At 40.2% G+C, this 21,306-nt stretch overlaps 1 long non-coding RNA gene across 1 annotated transcript; it reads right to left on the reverse strand.

Annotated features, from left to right (window-relative positions):
• Positions 1 to 6,009: 6,009 nt before the first annotated feature.
• On the reverse strand, positions 6,010 to 20,235 carry LOC147648180 (uncharacterized). The gene is made up of 3 exons (XR_015280818.1): positions 20,139 to 20,235; positions 11,033 to 11,102; positions 6,010 to 6,074 (listed from the first exon to the last, which is right to left on the reverse strand). It is a non-coding gene; the product is annotated as an uncharacterized LOC147648180 (long non-coding RNA).
• Positions 20,236 to 21,306: the final 1,071 nt, after the last annotated feature.

Below are 21,306 nucleotides of genomic sequence, written 5' to 3' on the forward strand. Positions count from 1 at the left end.
ATCCTCACAGGAGAAAAAATTGGTGATATATCCTTAAAAATCCTCAAATATCAATGAGGAGACCTATAGAAACAGGTTCATGAAGGCTTAAACCATATCAAGATTAATTCTTTTCAGCAGTGAATTCCTTCTGTGATCTCAGATTTATTACCGCTGCACAACTTTCAGCCAAAAAAAAAAAAAAGCACAGAAAAAACTAGATGAGAAACCTCTAAACTTATTCCAGATGCTCACCTACATTTTAAGATGTAGGAAAAGGGACAGGGGTCGTAGGGAACATGATTTCAGAGGTTCATAGGGAACATGACCCCATGTAGGTAATCAACATGACAGCACCAGCAATCACCGGACAGCAGCTTGTCCCTGCAGGAGCAGGAGAGGGTGAAGGAGCCAAGCGTGCCCAACAAATTGAAGTGCACATGGACACAATTCCTCCAGTGCCTACAGAAACCAAAAACCATCCACCCAGAATGCCATCTCATGGTTGGTGGTCTGCTGTAGACAAGGGTGACACTCCTGGGGTGGAGAGCCTGGGGCCAAGCCTGGAAATGTGGGAAGGGAGGAAGGACCACCACATACCACGCAGAGCAGATTCTTCCACAGAGAGCCAGTGAAAAGAGCAATTTCAGGAATGACCTGGGCTTTCAACATCATCAAACCCAATAATGGCTAGATAGAAAATTTAGTACTTTGGGAAACCTTTATCATATGTGTAGACATCATTAGTCTGCCTCTGGGGATATCAACACAGCAAGGAAATTCAGCAGAGAGACTGGCACTTCCCTACTGATCATGTCCTCATCTTATGTCCCAGGGATTTTATTCTTATTATGTTTACTCCCAAAGAATCATTTGCTCCCCATTACCTGTAGGGCTTTCAAAGTCCACCTTTGAAGCCAAAGGTGTCACTGCCTGTGACAGAGGCAGCCAAAAAATTACAACCCCACTGGACATTTGCAGTGCTGGCCTTTGATAGAACTTCACTAAACCACACATGAGGACAGCTACAGCCAGTACACAATACAGACTGTGTAAAACCCTCCCAAACCACCACTGGTATGAGTAGGCTTATGACTACATGGACAAGACCTTGTTCCCTTGGAAAAAAACTCCAAAACTCTATTTACAACTTGGGGAGGGAGGATAAAAAAAAAGACACAAACTCTAGAAAAGACTTTTTCCTTGCAGTGATAGCTTTCACCTGTGAACAGATTACTGAGATTAACTGCTCTCTTCTTAAAGGGACTTAAAGTTCCTCTGTCTCACAAAGCCACACTCTTTTTTCTTATTGTAAGAAATGACTCACTTTGGGGGTTGTGTCCAAGAATGATACCCACATGAACAGACAGGAAGTCGATGGTGTAATTTAGGAGGCCAGCTGTCTGCAGCATGCTGTCATTAGCTAGCTCTTGAAGGTGACCAAGGAATCTAAAATAATGTGAAGGAACACTTTGTGTTTGACATTTTGGCTTTTTTTTTTTTTTCTGCTTGAAAATAAGTGTTTTTTTAAAAAATCCAGGATCTTTCAAAAAGTAGAGCTGCTGTGTAATTGAGAGTGAAAACTATACATTAACAGGAAGGGGAGGAAAGCCCCCCACTCCAACTTCAAGTAAATAGATAGACTTCTGTGTTTTGAGACCTGATTAAATATTTAAGGTCATATCGAACAGAAGCACAACATCTCAGGACAAGCTGCTGTAAAATCTTCATGTGAGATACTCATGCACAGGCATGAGTATTTTTCCAGAGAGGCTTTGATATATATTATTTTGAGAAAACTATTTTGCAAGCCCACTTCATGTGATGGTGTGCATTCTGCTTAGAAGACAAGGGTTGAGAGAAGACTGCTAAATAAACTCACTTGGAAAATGAGTGCCAAACCTAGAGAGGGAGATTTTCACCTGGAGGTACTTGGATGCAGTGACCATGGAAGAGTAATGAATGAGTACAGAACAGGCAAGGGAGGGGAATAAGCGAACCCAACAGAACTTCCCATCGCAAGATCTTTTCTTTTTTTCTTTTGCATGGAATACTCCTAATGAGTTAAGATCCAAAGAAAACAGGGTTTTCCCTAAGCCTTTGCATTTCTGATGCATGGAGCTCCCTTCCAACTCAAAGCATGAAACAGCACCATATCCCATCCTTTCTTATTCCAGTTTTGTGGTTAGATGACTCCTAGGTTGGCCTAACTGACTGCTAATACCTATCCCGCCTGCTGCCTGACCTGGTCCCTGGTGAGCAGAGAAGGGAGGGCTTTAAGACCTCTAGCATCTAGTTGAAATATCTGCACGTCTTTCTTCACTGCATGCAGTGAAGAATTTTTTTTTTTTTTTTTTTTTGAAACATCCAGAGCAGAATATTTGAACAGTTTGTAATAGACAATATTCCTATAGCATCTGAGTCCAGTGCCACTCTTTGACATGTCCTTCAGTATAAGTATATATCACCTTGGCATCACCACTGCCACCTCAGAGGTGGATGTTATCAGGAACAGTCACAGAATCATAAAACCATAGAATGATTTGGGTTAGAAGTGACCTTAAAGATTCTGCCACAGGCAGGCAGAAGGTTGCTGGAGGTAAATGTATCCCTAAAAATGTGGCAGTCAAACCTGTGAAATCTCAGTGGAAACCATCAAAGGCAAGAGCAAAGGAGCAATATGAACAAACCAACAGTTGAAATCTGAAAAATTTTTCAATTCTCCCTTTTTCAAAACTTCTAAAACTTCCATTTTTATGGATATTAGCTGCTTTTGAGCTGAGATACCTTAAGCTTCCAAAGAAATTGCTTATGTGCCAAATTGAGATATTTTAATTTTAAAAAATTGTCAAATTGATTCAGCCTAGCAATTTCAAATCTTTCTGTTAAAAATATTAATTAATTAAAATGAAACTGAAAAGCTACTATTGCCGGAAAATGGTTTTGTTGTAAAAGAACTGATTTAGACATTTTCTAAACTTGTCTTAAGGAAAAAGAATAACCAGAAAATCTTCAATCTTGACTTCTGTTCAGAACCACAGCAAGTGCAAAACTGCAAATCTTACATTGCCAAACAGCTTCCCATTGATAATAGTTCAGAATATTTAGCTTCTGCAGCTCTTTCTCTCATGACAACACTTTTCACTTGCCCTTCCAGCTTTTAACTGTTTATTCCTCTTTGTAATATTGCACGTCAGTGCCCATCTCTATCTTCAGCATGTTTCCTATTGGCCTCATCTCTTTCTTCCTGATTTGACCCAGGTTAACAGATACAGGCTTGGATTATCACAGGCAGCCTTGAGTAATCCCAATGGATCTTTTATTTATATATGAATATTTGTACAGAAATAAATGTATATATAACCAACAAAAATATATACATATATATGTATATACATGTAAAAATATGTATTATATATATATACATAACAATTTACTATATATATATCATGTAATAGATACATATACATCCTGTTCATAAGATGGAAGGAATGATAAACAACTGAAAGCTCCAAAATAAGGGACGTATATTGATTGACATTTATCAGACAACATAAGAGGCTTCAGAATACTACATATAATAAAATTAAAATAGAAATTGGTGCTGTGACCTAAAGACTGGAGAATGACCAGATAAACTCTTTCCATGGTATCAGGTTCCTACCAACACTTCAGAAAACCACAGAATATCCTGAGTTGGAAAAGACCCACAGAGCCATCATCAAGTCCAACTCTTGGGCCTGCACAGCACCATTCCACGTGTCACACCATGGGCCTGAGAGCATTGTCCAAACACTTCTTGAACTCTGTTAGGTCTGGTGCTGTGACCACTGCCCAGACCACAGGCAGTCTGTTCCAGTGCCCTCTGGGTGAAGAACCTTTTTCTAATATCCACCTTGAACTTCACACCATTTACTCAAGTCTTGTCACTTGTCATGAGACAACTTCACACCATTTACTCAAGTCTTGTCACAGGGCACCACAAAGATCTGTGTCTGCCCCTCCTCTTTCCCTCATGAAGAAGGTGTAGATTGCACTAGAGTGCTCCAAGCAAACCACGACACAATAAAATTTAGTGCTTTGTTACGGGATAATGTGTCAAGAACTCCTGCTTTAACAACTACTTGGTTACCTACTTACACAATCTGATGAATTTATGTGTTGTCTGGTAGCGACCACTGGGTAGATTAAAGAAACTTTAAAGAAGTTAAACTTTAAAGAAATATTCATTCTGGGGATTTTTTTCTCTGCAACAAAGAAAAGAGCACTAAATGAAGTGCCAGACATCACTAAACAACATCTACTAAAGTCTGAATTCAAACAACATATGTTGAGAGACAAAAGCAAAAAAAATGTAAATTAAAATTTAAATATCTATGCTAACACAAAAGTTGTTATCCTTAACAAAAATGAAAATAAAATTAATGAGGGCAGCAAGAGATGAGATAATGATCTGAGAGTTATTGTTAGAAAATCAGCCCAGATTTTTAAACTTAATTCTAAATGTCCTGATTCATGTCAATTTAAACAGTATATGCTCTATATCCATAAAAACATTAACTTTTACTTCCTACAGCAGTATCAAGTCACTCTATTAATCCACAGTAGACATTTCAGTTATATCACAGCTGCTATGCACGTGGCCCTGTGCATTATAATCTGCTTTCCTACATGCTCTTCAGTGGCACCACAGTGGGACAAACACAGTCACTTTGCTTTAGCTTCACATGTCGATTCAGTGATAGAATAAAGTACTTCACAGATTAGCTTAGTCTGCAGCACTTAAAGGTCAGGATTTATTGTAATGTAAATCACAAAGCAATTTTATCTTGACAGAGATTACATACTGTTATAATATTTCTCGCTGAATCTAGTGATGTTTTTGCTTTTTCTTTGCAACTGTTGTGTAAAATTGGACTTTAGCCCAGAAAAGAATAAGAGATGGCAGCCTGTTTCATTTTTCAGCAACAACTTAATTTCTGTTCAAAACAAAAGAAAAAAAAACACAAAGCAAAAAACCAAAAAAAAAAACCAAACCAAAAAAATCATCACCAAAACCCTTCTATTAATACAAGAAAACTTTGCAGGATGGGAAAGCAGTTTGTGTAGATGTTCAGCAGGACATTCTCAGAGTTATTCCTCTGCTAACTGAAACCAAATGATCTCATTACACAATGCTGAAGCAGCATCCTGTCATGTCCTTCAAAATGTACTTTAAAAAAAAACCAACCCAACATTTATAGCCTAACTACGACTGCAGTGGTAGTGAGAGAGTGCTCTAAAATCTGCTTCACTGACAGGTTATGCAGTGCCAGGACTGCAGAGCACTCTCCCCTCCTCAAGGGCTGAATCAGCTCTTTTGTACCATGTTTACAGACAATAAAATTCTGTGTACTTGTGCATTACAGACACAGCCTTACCAAACACAAGTAACTTGCTCTCATCTTAGTGGCATCAGGAGTCACAGATGGGCTCTCCATGTTTTGGGAAGGCACTTAGCAAAGACTTCAAGGTTGCCTCAGGTATTACACAAGCAGATTCCTCCTATTTACCCAGGCCTACATGTTCCCAGGAATGGGACTGTGATGGTGCAAGCCCATCTCAAAAGCACCTTGCAGGATGAACAGAGCTGGTGGCACTGGAAGCCTGCATGGAAAATGATGATGTGCTACTGTTGAATGACTCCTTTAACAGAGCCTAGCCTTAGGTTAGCAACAAGACAAGTTAAGTACTTCCTTCATTTGGAAGCTTTGCTCTTTTCCCTATCTTTATTTCAATGTTTAGTAGTCTGGGGAGAAACCAGGCATTTGAACGAACTCCCTTTTGTGTGGAAAACAGAAGGGAGGAAGACAGGAAAACACATTACAGGGTGGAGAAGCTTGGAGACAAGGCAGCAGCATTTTTATAGTCCTCACCACCACAACCCTGGATTGATGTGGTGACTTGATAAGATGTTGAATTATGCAACCATTCCCACAGATGTACTATTGCATTCATTTTGGGCCCTTGAATGTAGCTAGACTTGCTGACCTCAGACTGAGCTTTTAGATAGCATAAACAAGATGCTGCGCCAGTGTACATATCAAGTCTGGAATCTGAAAAGACATTAAGACAATAAACATGATGGTAAGTTTACAGATTCACTTTTTCAAGCAAAATCACACTTTAGTCTATATTAAGAAAGCTCTCTTTTCAGTAAAAAATGTGGAGCTGTATATAACATACAGTTGTACAACTGCTGTGCCTATTTTGTATTTAGATTAAATGGCAAGTTAGTAGATCCTGGTAGATTTTCTGGATTCCTTTCACTGAATTCCCCAACCACTTACATTTGTTTGTCTTTTCTAAGTTAGGATTTTAAAATGCAAATATAGCAAAATATGCAAATCTATCATGCATAGATTTGCTCCTAGATCAAGATCTGAGGAAGGATGCCAGTTAGAATTCAAAAAGTTTGCTTCTAATGAGCAGAAAAAACAGGTGTTCATGAGAGAAAAAAAGCAATTTTCATGCAATTCTACAGTTTATTAAATTTTGTATTTATTTAAAACTGCAGTTAACATTATAACGATTTAAAATAGGGATACTGGAGTCATATTACTATGTGTGTCAGAATATAAAACAAGCATAGGGACCTGTCAGACACCAGGAACAGTTTACAAAAAAGAAATAGGAAGGATTAGTAGTAATTATATTCTTCTTTGTATTAGTTGGTTTGGGCTTTTTTAATTGTACACTCTGGCCTTAGTAAACACTGCTGTTGACCTTGCTAGTTTGGATTTGGGGTGTATTGCTTATTTACACAGAGATTTTGTAGGCTATGCAAACAAACAAACAAATAAATAAATAATGAAATTAATCTTCCACATGAGTTTGGCACCAGCTCACTTCTAGACAAGGAGAATGTATTTTAATCAATTTCAGAACACACAAGTTTCTTTCAGTGCCTCCTTAGTTTATTAAATTTAGTAACATTACCATGTAATTCTTCTTTGTATTTCTTTCCAAAGCTAAAGAGAAAAACAGACTCAGAAGCAGACACCAAATTCTTGGGTTCTTTAGAGCACACAGCTTACAGGCTGCAATCAAATTAGATTAGTAGCACATTTAAGTTATTTTGATTTTTAGATCTGCTAAAAAAAATAAACTTTTGATGATCGCAAAGGAGATCTGTATAAATACCTACCCACTGCAAAATTTTAGGTGGTCATTTAGCAATCAGAAACAGATAGAAATTAAATGGTATGAGCTTGTGGTAAATTACAAGGTCATAACTATTATTATCATTAGGGAATTATAGCTCATTTATTCTACCTCTTATTGATCAAAGATCTTCATTGCATCTTAAAAACAGTAATTTCCTACTAGATTACATATATTGTCCTTTATTCTTTTCAACAGCAAAATCTGAATTAACACATTTCTTTTCATTGAAGCCTGTTTTCTAATACAGACCAGCCTGATGCACTCAGTGCAGCACCATGAACTCACTGTCAGATGTCTGCAGCAGGTTCCCAAGGGAGGACCCAAAAACTACTATGATACAAGAATTGGGAGCCTCCATGCCCTGTCTAATACTCAGTGGGTTTGTAACAGGAGATGCAACAGCTCCACTGCCTTCCATGTACCTTAAGAACAAGCAAGGCTACAGGTACCACACTAATACAGCTGAGCCTTTAATTAGCAGAATGCAAGGTTTCAACAGACAAATATCTTGGAGGTATAAAGACTCCATAATTTCAGATGTCAACATCCCTTTTGTCTCTGATGCCTCATGACAAAAAAAATCCAAACGGTACCCTAACAAAAGAGGTAGAAGACATATAAGTTTGCACCTTATATGACTTAATCCAACATAAAAAGTTAGGTGAGCACAGATACCAGACTTTACAATGGCAGCAAGGAGAAGACAATGTCCTTTCTGCTAGTGTATGCTGCAGAGCCCACAGCAGCCGGAACAAAACGTCCCCACACTGTGTTCCATCCTATCACCACCTCCCCAGCTGCTCCAGTGCAGCTCTCTGGGGCAAGTCTCTGGATAGATCAACCACATGAGGACTAAGAGAAATTATACACATTTAATTTCCACTCCATTTCCAAAATAATAGCCATTCCCCATGATTCAGACATGTACCGTGTTTCGTCTCACTGAAGTAGAGGGAAACACCTGGAAAATGCCTGCCTTCCACCCTGTATTTGGAATTATTAGGTGTGCTGAATTCACAAAGACTAGCACAGAAAAGGCCAACATCAGACTCAGCTCTGCATGACACATTTATATCAATAGGGGAGATGTGGGTGCAGATTTATCCTTCAGCTTCATCACACCACACAAATTTTTCTGCAGTTTGTTTTCCTCCACTTTTTAAACTTACAAGGATAATAAATACATAGTAAATTAAAAAAACCTGGAAGTCTGCCACAGGTAGTATATCAAGATTCCAACACAGGATGAGTGTAATAATTGCAAAAGAAACTATGTGATTCAGGAAGTGAAAGTCACTTCTAAGGGGTGCGCAGGTACTTATTTTCCAATGGTAGCAGAGGAATTTGAAAGTACATGAAGTTCAAGGGCTAAGACCTTGGTGACTGACATGGCCATCTCCTGTGTTTCACTGTGGAAATCAAGCTGTAGATCCATTAGTTATCAGATGTGACCTGAATATTTCATCTCAGTGGTCTGCACAATGTGTCAAAAAGGGCCATTGAACTGAACCAAATGGGCCCTTTGCTGGAAATACTTTTTTAAATGGTCACACAGCACAGTTGTTTATCAGTCTTTGATGTAAGAGAAGAAAATTTTACCTCAGTACATACTAATTCAAAACTACATTTTCACTCATTTGAACATATTTAAATACAAAATCCCTGCTAAGAAAACAAAAGAAATGTTACTGCATCCCATTCTTATCACAACTGGGAAAGAGTTTAAAATAATAAATATGTGAAATAACAAGGATTAATAAAGCTTTGCATCCATTCTGAGAAAAAGAATAGTTATTACAGCATTAGAAACAGTATTAAAATAACTTCACTCTAGGCAGGCAGGAATAACTTACATTGCTTTTTACTTCACATCTAAGAAATATGCAGCCTCAAATTTTTAAAATTTGGGTGCTGAATTCATCTTGACAAAAGGCAACAGAACAATGAAGAGAAAATGTCCCTCCTCTTCTGCCTCCCACCCAGGCATGGGCATAGGAGGAGGGGACAAGGTGAAGCACCACGAGGTGAAGTGACCACTGGTCAAGAAATACTGCATGTAGAAATTTACAGACCATTTTGTTGCAGGTTTTTATAAATTTGATCCTCCCTAATCTGCCTAAACAAGGTAAAGGCTGTGATGGAGTTAGTGAAAAGAAGGGGAAGGATCAGAGACAAGACAAGCTGCAAGGCCCTTGCAGGAGCTAAAGGGATGCTGGTGAGTGGCATGGCACTCATGGGGACAGATCATGAGTTAAGGGACAAGGGCAGCCACAGATCTTCTTCACTGAACCACCTCAGAGACAGGAGGGAGGCAGGACAGAGTGATAGGCAGCACACTTGGAGCAAAGCTGAGTCTAGCATGAGGGAAAAGCGTGCACAAGAAGATATTGCAAGGAGCCTTTGCAAGAGCAAGGCACTGAGTTGCAAAGCCCAGAGTAAAGCAGAGTGACTGCTTGAGGGAGGAAAAAACTAGGACATGAGTGTACTATCTGGCTTCCAGAACAAAAAAAAGGACACATTTTTCCCTCCATTCAGAAATAAAATCAAATAAAATTACCAGCATATCTTTGAATAAGTACATATTTTCTAAGTAAATTCTACACACCACGAGCAACCAAATTTTTGTTTTCTATTTTTACATATCTGCAAAGTGATACAACACAGAAACGTAAGTCCTCAATACATGCAAAATAATTCTTATTTGTGCTGCACAGAAGTTGCATCTTAGCTGGCAAATTTCAGTTACACGGGTGGGAAAGGCACACGGATTTTTATGATGTGCATTCACACCAAGAGAGAGAAAAGACTCAGGTATAAAAATTTCACCTGACATTTGATCATGCTGGTTTTATTAAAACTTCAGACCCCACTTTTTAGCCGTAACAACGGGTCCCCCTAGTGGGTAAAATCTTAATTGACAAATTTTGTCCTTCCTTTCTCTGAACATGGCTAAGTATCACATTTGATTAATAAGTGGAAGTTGCTGCTTTTAGGAAAGCGAATATTAGAAAATACAGTTAGATTTTGTGCAACTTTTTAAAAACATAAAGCACAGCCTCAACAATATATATTCCTACTGAACTGTCTCATTAGACAATCATGTAATATCTTGAACATCTATGTTTTAAAACACTAACAATTTAAATAAATCTTTCAGTGAAGATTGCCCTGGGTAGGGCATAAACAATTTGTCAAGCAAAAAACCGTGTGAGAAAGAAAAATTAGTCCTGCTAGACACTTTTCCGAGTCATGAAATTCAGTGTTTCACAGAAAAATGAATTAAATGCTGTTAGCACTGCAAATGTTTTCATAAACGTGGCAGCCATTACAAACTAGCATAATTAATTCACTCACACAGCTCACGATATCAGCACCTATTTTATTAACTAAAGAGGTCTCCATAAGGATAGTGGGATTATGGTTTCCTCTTTTAGGAGTACTGGGGAAGCAGCTAACCTCTAATGGGGGCTGAATAACAGAATTGTTGCCTTTTTAAATATCTTTTTAAGGGTGGTGCAGTCCGACCTACATTAACTAGAATTTTTTCCTAACTTCATTTAATTGGGTTGTTTGCATGTGATTGTTTTTATTTATATATATAGCAATCAAAAATACCATGCAGACATTTTAATACTTTCTTTTTCAGGTCCAGCACATTACTCTAATTTTAACCTCTACAGCTCTGCCTTTCTGTAACCAGGAGAATGCAAACTGGCTGGTTTTTAGGCTTTCTTAAGCCCATTACAACTGGGTTAAAATAGATCTATTTATTTTATGAGTTTTCACAAGTCTCTTTTCAATAGTAACTATTCTTCAATATATTACTTTTTCCTATGTTTTGACTTACAGTTGGGACAGTCACTGTGCTGCAATCTCTCTGACTCCAGCACAGGAGTGGAAAGAGCACCTGCCAGCACCTGGGGAAGAAGGAAGAGTTGATGTCGGGGCACAGACATAGAGATATATAGAATATATATATCTATATATAGATATAGAGATATATATACAGACATAGAGATATATAGAGATATATAGACTCCGGGGCAGGCCCGGGAAATGCGTCACCAGGAGCTCCCAGAGACTTAATACCAGAAACAGTGCCACTGCCTTGAGCATGCTGCCGCTGCCAGAGCTGGAGCTTTCCTTGGATTTTACACCAGCAAGGCACACGAGGGAGACTGGCAGAGAGAGCCAGAGCCATCGTCACTCTGCAGAACACCGTGATAATCACTGCTGTTGCTGCACTACCAACGGCCCTGCCCGATCCTGCAAGCATCTGGCAAAAGGTAAAGCAAGCAGTTATCTCAAGTGGGGACTATGAAGGGGCAGAGAGAACTGATGTACCCGTGCTGGGGAGCTGGAAGCCTGAGGACGGGCCAGTGGGATCTTATCATCCAGTAATAATAGGTAACAGGACTACACCTGACAAATGTACCCCTATCAAATGGCCAGTTCCTTCTGAACTGAGTCAGCTTGCTGCCAAGCATGGCTTAGGCTCCCCTGCCATTGCTAATATGCTACAATTCCTAATCACTGATCACTATCACTATTTGATATAAAATAACTGGCAAAATTAATGTTTCCAACTGTTCAGTCAGTATATGGTATTCAAATCTGTGTGGAAAAGCAGAGCTGAAAAACAGGAGTTAAAAAACCTAAAGGTTTCACAAGAGGACCCATGTTATGAGGCAGGGGTCCCTTAACTTCTAGGACTACCACCTCTGGGAGATCCACAACTCCAAGCCAGGTTACATGCATTGGTAGTGGCACAAGTAAAGGAACTGCGAATGCAAGCATTGTTAAAGGTAGTAAACATGGATAACTGTTGCAATATGTTCCTTGTTAATGGTATTGCCCAAGTTAATGGTTTGATCCTAATGAGACCCTCCCACCCCACGTTGTCAATCCACCCTGAGTCTCCTGTCAATCTGTCTTAGGCCCACTGCATGCTTGGAATTCCACTTCGGAAATCCCTTAAACTTCAGCATTTGATTAGTCCATATGACCCAACTTTCCCCCCCTACCTCCCTCATTGGAGGATGATTTTGTGAACCCTGCCTTTTACCCTCCCCAGGATATCTCTGATTAGCTGATGCTTTGTACCCTCCCTTTGAACCACCTCCCTATTTCAGCTGTTGCACACTTGCATTTTCTGTCTTTTGCCCCCAAGATTCCCCAGAGCAATAAATCCTCTATTATCCCATGCAAAAGACCTTCCTCTCGTCCTTATCTCCTCTGAGTGCAGACTGACAGCCAAAAAGCTGTAGAGCAAGTGCTCTAGTCACACCTCAGGGCATCCTGCTCCTGGGGTGTGATCACAGGTACGGGCTGAAGTGGTAGAGCCAGATAAGCTCTGGCCCAATGTGATAGCTAACCTGACCCAAATATATTAAAAAATCAGATAAGGGGTCAAAGAACTATATCTACAATTTATAGAAAGACTACAAGATGGTATGGAAAAACAAATTGCTAATATTGAAGCCAGAAATAATTAGATTTTACAATAAGCAAGGGACATGCTCATGAAGACTGTCAAAACACCATAGAACTGCTACCAAATGAGAGCCCATCACTAAATGATATGATAAATGTCTGCACTAAAGTTAGTACTAATTCCCATAACATGTCCATACTGGCAGATTCCATGGCAGCTGCAGTAAAAGTAACATTGCTACAGGTGTGGACAGCAAGGCCACCTGAGAGCAAATTGTCCCCACACGTCCACTCCTATAGGGACATATCAAGGGCAAAGGAATATGATCATTAGTTGTAATTGATGTGGGAAACCTGGTCACATGACCAGACAGTACAAATACAAAATCTATAGTAATAAACAATCTTTTAAGGAATCTTTTATAAACCAGGGAAACAGACAGCCCAGTGCAAGGGGGTGATACATGAAGACACAAGCATCTCCTCACCTTCCTGTGCAAGCCTGTGAGACCAGCTCACAGGAAGGACTTGAGGAGCCACTGGAATAGATGGAATAGCCACTCTTATCTCAGTAACTGAAACCATCTTAAATAGACATAAGATCCCTCTGAAGGCCCAGGGGCCTATTGGAAGAGGATTGAGTGCCCTCTTGGTTGGTAAGTCTGGTGTCATGATGCAAAATATTTTTGTACAGCCTGCTATTATTGACACAGATTTTACAGGACAAATACATCCAATGGTTTCAACCCCTACTCCACCTGTGACTATCCCTGTAAAACCAGAATTTCCCAGCTTATCCTTTTCTAGTCTTGTGTCCCAAGAACAGGTCCCAAGGTGCAAGGAGACCAAGGCTTCTGGTCAAGGGGGTCAACAGAAGAACCTCAGGTATTTTGAACCCAGGTTGAGGATGATCAGAGGCCCAACACAGTGTGTTCTGTCAAGATGTCCTGGGCCCTCACAAATAAAGGTCAGTGGGACGACTGACATGGGGCAGATGTGACCATCATCTCTGCCAACGCTTGGCCTACATCACAGCCCACCACACACCTGCAGGATATGCTGCTCCTGGCCTCAGACGGGCCACACAGAGCTGCTTGAGCAGCAAATCTCTCTTGATAAAAAAATCCTGAGACTTAAACAGCTACCATTTGACCTTACATCACTGCAGCACCACTTAACCTGTGGGGGAGGGAGGTTTCATCTGCTTGGGGAGTCCGAGTGGGGATGGATTTTTAACAGGATTCACTGTTTTAAAGGGCGTAAAATATCCCAAACTAGCCCTAAAATGGCTTATCACTCAGCCTGTGTGGATACCACAGTGGTCCCTATAGAAGGAGGTTACACGCCCTTAGGTCTTTGGTATAGGAATAACTGGCTCAAAGGCACATAGAGCCATCCACAAGCCCTTAGAACACTCCAGTGTTATAAAAAAGAAAACTGGGAAATAGAGATTGCTCCATGACTTGGGAAAGATCAATTCATCCATGGAGAACAACAGCACCTTACAACCAGGCATGCCATCTCCTGCAATGATTCCTGCCAACTGAGATATTCTAATTGTGAACCTTGGAAATACCTTGGACTCAAAATTATGGATCAGACTATACAGCCCCAGAAAATTCAATTCCCAACAAAAATTAAAATGATGCACGAAAACTTCTGCGTACCAAAAGTATCTATCTATCTACTCGATCTAGAGTTGACTACCCCACAATTCGCACTATCATTTCACCTCCTGAAGGGTGATCCTGATTTAACTTCTCCCAGGAAACCCCAGAGACAAAAGCCACTCTAAAGATAGTAGAGCAGGCCATAACAAACAGACAGGTCAACCGGATATGCCTAGAAGTATGTATTACTGTGTTTATTTTCATTGTTGATTTCCATCCTACTGCTATTATTAGACAATGGGATACTCAGTGGTCTGACCCTTTGCATGTTGTAGAATAGATGTTTCTACTTCAGCAACCTAAAAAGACAGTCCCTGCCATCTTTATTTTCCCAGTTTATCATCAAATGCCATCAAAGATGTTTACAATTGAGTGCAAAAGACCCTTCAAAAATTACTATACCTGTAATGCAAAAGGAATTTGAATGGTGTTATGCCAACAGCAAAGCTTTACAGAGTTTTGCAAAATTTCTCAGGGCAAATCGGTTATTTTTTACAGAGTCATACCTTAATCCAATGAGTAAAAACACTGCACTATCCCTAAAACCTCTGAATAGTTGCACACCCCTAAAAGGTATTACTGTATTTACTAATGGTTCTGGGAAAACAGGAAAAGCAATTGTGACATGGAAGGAAGAAAGTGAATGACAAACATTGTAAAGTTATAAGAATGGTTCACCTCAGTTAGTGGAGCTACGTGCTGTAGCTTTCCAGTGTTTTCCCCATGATTCTTTAAATATTGTCACTGACTGCCTATGTTGAGGACATCACACAAGGTAAGACTGAGCTTTGTTAAGAGAAATTGAAAACACATAATCATTTGGACTACTATGAACTTTGTTGGCATACCATTCAAGCTCTTACTACATCCTTCACATTAGAAGCCATACAAACTTCCCAGGTTTTACTACAGAGGGCAATGCACAAGCAGATCAGCTAGCTAGCCTTGTCTGGACAGCACTGTAGCCAGACATGCTTGCCCAAGCAAAAGCATCACACACACTCTTCCATCAGGGTGTTTGAGCTCTGCAGAGGCAATTTCTGCTGTCAAACACAGAGGCTCGTAATACAGTCCATACTTGTGCTGATTGCCAGGGCCACACTTCTCCACCACAGATGGGAGTTAATGCCTGTGACTTAAGGGCTTTACAAATCTGTCAGACTGACATCACACACATCTCCAAATTTGGATGTTTAAAATATACACGTGTCAACTGATACTTTTTCCTCAGACATATGGACTTCAATTCACTCAAGGGAAAAATGGTTGGGATGCCATTCCACATTGGAAATTGGCCTTTGCTGCTTTGGGTGTCCTCCATAACATCAAAATGGACAACAGACCTGCATATGCATCACAAAAAACAGGACAATTCCTACAGCTCTGGGGTGTCACACACCACACTGCTGAGCAGCTGGACAGGCCATCGTAGAACAAACACATGACACTTTAAAATGCATTTCAGATAAACAGAAAGGGGGAATGTGTGGTGAAACCTCACAGAGCAGAGTAGCAAAAGTTGTTCATACCCTGAATCACTTAACAGTACCAGAACAATCTCAGAATTCAGTAATCTTAAATAATTTTCTATCACTGCAGTCATGTGGTGATGCCCAATCACCTAAACCCAAAGTAATGGTAAAAGATATTGTCACTAATAAGTGAGAAGGTCCATGCAATCTTATTACGTGGAGACATGGGTATGCTTGTGTTTCCATGGACACCGGAACACAATGGATACCTGCCAGGTGTCTCTGCCCTGCCCTGCATCCTGCTCAGGACCAGAGACAACATCTTCCTGATGAAGCTTCAGCAGACGTGGTGGAGCAGTGAGTTAAAACAACTAGTGTAACTGATACATGGAAATGTGAGACCTTTTGAGATAACAGTTTATTTAAAGACTTTATCTATTTAAGGACATGCAGATTTTTTATATTTAAAGATGAGGAATTGAGGATTTTATATATTTAAGGATATGAGTCACAGACCTGAACTAAGATTATTTCCCTATTGGCTTCCCACAGTTCTAAAAGTTGAAATATTTCCTGTTTATAGTTTAGTTGCAAGTTTATAACTTCCAAATAATAAGCCTGCACTGTGCCATCTTGAAAACTTGCATTGTTGGTGATCCTGCCTGACAGCAGGAATGAATGTTACAACTTCATTGATATATGGGATACATCACTGGCTGGGAGAGGCCAGGCTTGTTGAGCTGGATAGAGTCATCTGTGTCATCATGCTGTCCTGTTATCCTGTCTGCAAAAGGCCTTTGCAGAAGGATGACAGAGAACATCTTGCATTTTTTAAAACAGAAAGGGGGAACTGCTGGTCTATAGCTGTACAGATAATTTGGCTTAACAGACACCAACTCAACTAGCCTAGCTCATTAGAAGATAGAAGTAAACAAGTCCCCAGGCATGTTACTGATAGGTCAGATTCAAACTCAAACAAAATTGGCTGGGGACCCCAGCCAATCCTTTTGAACCATAGAACCAGAGACATAGTCTCTTCCTCCTAAGCCATTCTTCATCCATTTAAGAGGAATATTTTAAAGGAATTATTCCTTTAAATGTATTTCTTCTTTTGAAATTCATTACTCTTTTAAAAGTGGTTTTCAAAATAGTAAAGGCTAAAAAGTGGAAAATACAACCTCCACCACCAATACACTCATATGTCATTTTAAAAAGACCTACATATGGAAATTTTTCCACTTATGTATTCTGTGAGCTATCACTTCTGACTGCTGATAATCGCCAGCGTTTAGTTTGCTTAGCAACAGTTTTACAGTAGATGCACTATTTGTGCAATTATAAGACACTTGCACATTCTCTAGAAGTATATGATGCTTCTACTGATTTTCTGCTAGTATGTGTAACATCTTAGTAAGAGCATGCCTCTGCCATTGCTCTGGGATTTTTGCTACACTACTTCACCCCTTGCCTGCCACCAGGGCCTGCGGTCCAGCTTGCAGCTGTGGAGTTTCTGCTGCCGCTTGCTTGCTACCTCCTGGTGAGCCCATCCTGCCATCCCAGCTTGCTTCTCCTGAGATTCCTGATACAGCTCCTTCTGCTATCCACCATGGTTCTGGGGGTTGCTATAGGAAGCTCCTTTTCCCTGTATTCCGCCGACTGCGCCTGCCATTATTCCCGCGGGAGAGACGCGTCAGCCGGGGCACCGCGCCCCCTGGCGGCCGTGCCCGGAAGTGCAGCGAGGGGAGCGTGCGGGCGGCCGGGAGAAGGCTGAGACTGCGTCTCTGAAAGGGGATAAGGTTCCACAGTTTCAATATCTAACATTTATTCAATTTTTTTCTTTCTTTTTCTGTGCCTTGAGGACAGGGGTTTTTTTTCTTTTTGCTTTTTTTTTTTTTTTTTTTTTTTTTGTTAATAAACAGGGTTTTTTTCACTTATGCCCCCCGGTATCCGTTTCTCTCATTGGCAGAAGAAAAGGGAGTTATTGAGGCCATTTCTGTTTAGAGGAAATGCTCATTCCAGGGCATTTTCTCCTAAAATCTGTCTCAACAGAGGAGCACATCCATCAGATAAGAGTCCACAAAAAAATCTCCAACGGTGTGAGGGGTTATAAGCACCTACAAGTAATCTATGGGGCAAATGCATTTGGTACAATTGTCCTTATATTCTGTGGAGGCTCCTGAGCCAAGGACAGTCATGGTGTGGAAGGAGGCCTCAAATGTATGAAGTTAAAGCATAAAGAGAAGGTCTTCCCTCATATAAGAATAGAAGGAAGAAATCTTTTCCCATAGTTCTTTGCACCATTACCATTTCACTGCAACCCAGTTATATGCACCCAGTTGGCCTGCTGGCCATTCCTCCCCTTTTTTACCTTCTATATACTTCCCCTAGAAAGTCCTCCCTTCCCTGGCCCGTTTGCTGCAATCCTCCACCCCTGTTCCCATTGGTTCTCCCTGACCCTGCACCACTTTACCCTGTTCCTACTGGACCCTTGGATCCACCCCCTCATACCCCATATATATTCCTGGACCCTCCATTGTTCCTCGTTTTTCTTCCTGGACCCTTTTGGTGTGTGGCTGTAATAAACCCCACTGGAACTCCATACAAAGGTCCTTCCTGGCTCTCTGCCATTGCTCTGCTATCTGTGGCATGCTTGTGAGCGTGTGAGTATGATTGTAGCCTGCCCAGACGCTTTCCTCACCACCCAATACTCTGTTCTTTTGTTATTTGGGATTAAAACTTCTGCTAACAAAGTGAGAGGAATGACAGATTTGTCTTTACAAACAAGCTGTGGGTCAGCTGGTAAATAAAACTAGCACTCTGAGATAAACAATGGGAAAGATTCCACTGATTGATGAATGGGAAAAAAGATATTTGCATATACAAACAAACTGTATGTTTGATGATAAATGAAATTGGATATTGAAAGATGAAAGAGACAATGGGGAAACACCATGAATTCCTAACAATTAAAAAGAGGGAGGGTTATACATTAGAGGGGAATCTTAGGCATTCTGGCAAATCTGTACCTCTCAAGTACCTCAGCCAATGGGGAAAGAGAGAGGGACAAGTGGCTGGGAAATTAGGACTGAAAAGAGGGTGTGTCCTCCAAAACTTTGGGAGACCCCAGGGGAATGCCCCATGGCCTCTCCCTTTATTCGAATAAAATAAAAGGACTCCTCTGGGTCCTTTCTGGACATAAACCTCTGGTGTTTGTGATTTTATTTTCCTGACAAAAGTTTACATTGTAATATCCCAAAACTACACATAGGCTACAAAACTTTCTCAGGGCAGGGATTTAACAATTGAAGGATTTTTGCACATTCTGCTTCATTGCTTAACCACCACATGATCGCCAACAATGCCAGCCACAACAGAAACGTCTTCCTGAGCCACACTGCAGGAAGAGAAGTTTTATCTATGAACTCTACTATGAACTTGAGAGACCAGAGACAAAGAGATCATCATGGACCATGATGCCCTCCCCTTTGGGCTGCCATTCAGGCCTGTGGCTTGGCTTAAGAGTTCAGGGCCAGCTGTGTCCCTTCCCAGTGGCTCTGTTCTAATCCCTCCTGTGACAAACTGCTTCTTTGGCCTCTGCTCTGTTCCCAGACAAATTGTCAGGGTTTCCCTTTTCCTCTTCGCCAAGCTCCAATAGCATGATTAAGCACAGCTCTGTCGTACATGGTAAAGTCAAGCATACCAGCAAAACACTCAAGATGCTTAACTCAAACAGAGCCTCTACATGATGCAGTACATGTAACCTTAATTGTCTGATTGTTGATGACTTAACTGTCCCATGGAAATTTTCCCATGCATAAACACAAAACAAATATGTTTGAGGTCACAAACCTAGTATGCAAAAGACAGCTCTAAAATAAGTCAGTGTTTGTAATATTTGGTGTACACTGGATTCCAACATGGTATTTTTATTCATTTGAAAGTTCTCAATTTACTCAGAGTTGCATGGGATTAATTAGGGATTCATTAATGTCATTATTTATTTTTGGCACAGATCTAAACAACTGTTACTACAAGCTCTTAAAAAGAGGTTCCAGTGATTTCAGTGTAATGGACTACATTTCCTAAGATGCCATTTGACATCACTGTCCTCAATAGCAAAGGTCCCAGGTACTCCAAGCCAGATCTTGTTCGTTAAACACTAACACATTTTTGCAAGTCTAGTAATAAGACACATTCAACAGCACACCTAGTACATACATAGCAATGACTTCTGAACCTTGACACTGTTCTACAACAGAGATGATAAAATATGCCACCCAATTATTCTCTTCCTCTGTGATATCAAGCAAGTATAAAAAGAAAAAGACTGGGAATCTATATCTTATGATACACCAAGAGAACTACAAACAAAATGTACCAGGATAGGTGTGAGCCTCACAGAACACACAGAATTGAATGTAGTGTCAGTGCTGGGGCTGAGCTGACAGTTACAAGTTCAGAGATCAGATCTTACCAAGCTCTGGTCTCTGTTTTGTCACAATTATTGTCAGGTGGTGACTATCAAGAAAAGTCAACAGGAACTGCAACAACCCCAGTGCACATACCTCCAAGATCATCAGCCAGCAGGACAGAACAAGCATTGTTTTGAAACACAAAAATCTTTGAAACGCAAAATAAAATCAAAAGTAAAACCAAACATTGAGATAGTAACACTACTACTGATTGTTTCTTTTTTCCTTCTGTGTCACTCCCACAGTCTGAGTGAATTACAAGACCTCTTCTCTCCAGGTCATTGGCCTGTGTTTATGGAGCCTTTTACTATTATTACATAACAAATGCTGCCATGTCTGCAAGAACAAAGTAAGGTTTATCAAGTACATTGTGAAAGCCAGAAATAAGGCCTCAGTTCAGAAGACACAAAATACAAACTACTGGAAGAGTAAGTGGTCACCTCTCAAAAAGTAAGTACCACCTCTGCAGAGATGGTACCATCCCCATAAAGACCACTACAGCATTTACAGAGCACTTGCCACATTCAAAGGTAAGATTTTTGAGGAAGAAGTTTTGTGAAGACTACTAAAGCCCATTCCAGTTCTTTATCACTTTGTCTGCAAAAACTATAAGTGTCCCTGAAACAGTTTACAACAAAAAATTAAAAGCAAAGTCAGAAGCTTCTGAACTGGACAATTCTTGTACTGATCCTAGAAAATACATGGTAAGAGCCAGCCATAGGCTCAGTCCCAAACACTGAATGTTCTCCCTTAAACATTCACCTCCCAAACAAATCTAAGATTGCAAAATACTGGTTAGGAGTTGCGGGGCGATGTTGCAGGTCTTTTAATGGATTTTTAAAATATGTTTTATATTTCATATGGGGTATTTTTATTATTAGATTCTAAAGTATACTACTTGGCTTTCAGGAAGTTTGCCCCGTCATTGTCGCCACAATTATCACAACTGTGGATACTGGAGAGAAAACTGCTGGCTGACTTTTGAGTGATTTAAGCATATCTTGAAATCAGTTTATCCTCATGCATAGTTGCATGTCATTAGTTATCATGCAGGGGTAACAGAGTTAATAAATG

Source organism: Cyanistes caeruleus, chromosome Z, assembly GCF_971803275.1.
Source record: "Cyanistes caeruleus chromosome Z, bCyaCae1.hap1.1, whole genome shotgun sequence".
In the NCBI taxonomy this organism is placed as follows: Eukaryota; Metazoa; Chordata; class Aves; order Passeriformes; family Paridae; genus Cyanistes; species Cyanistes caeruleus.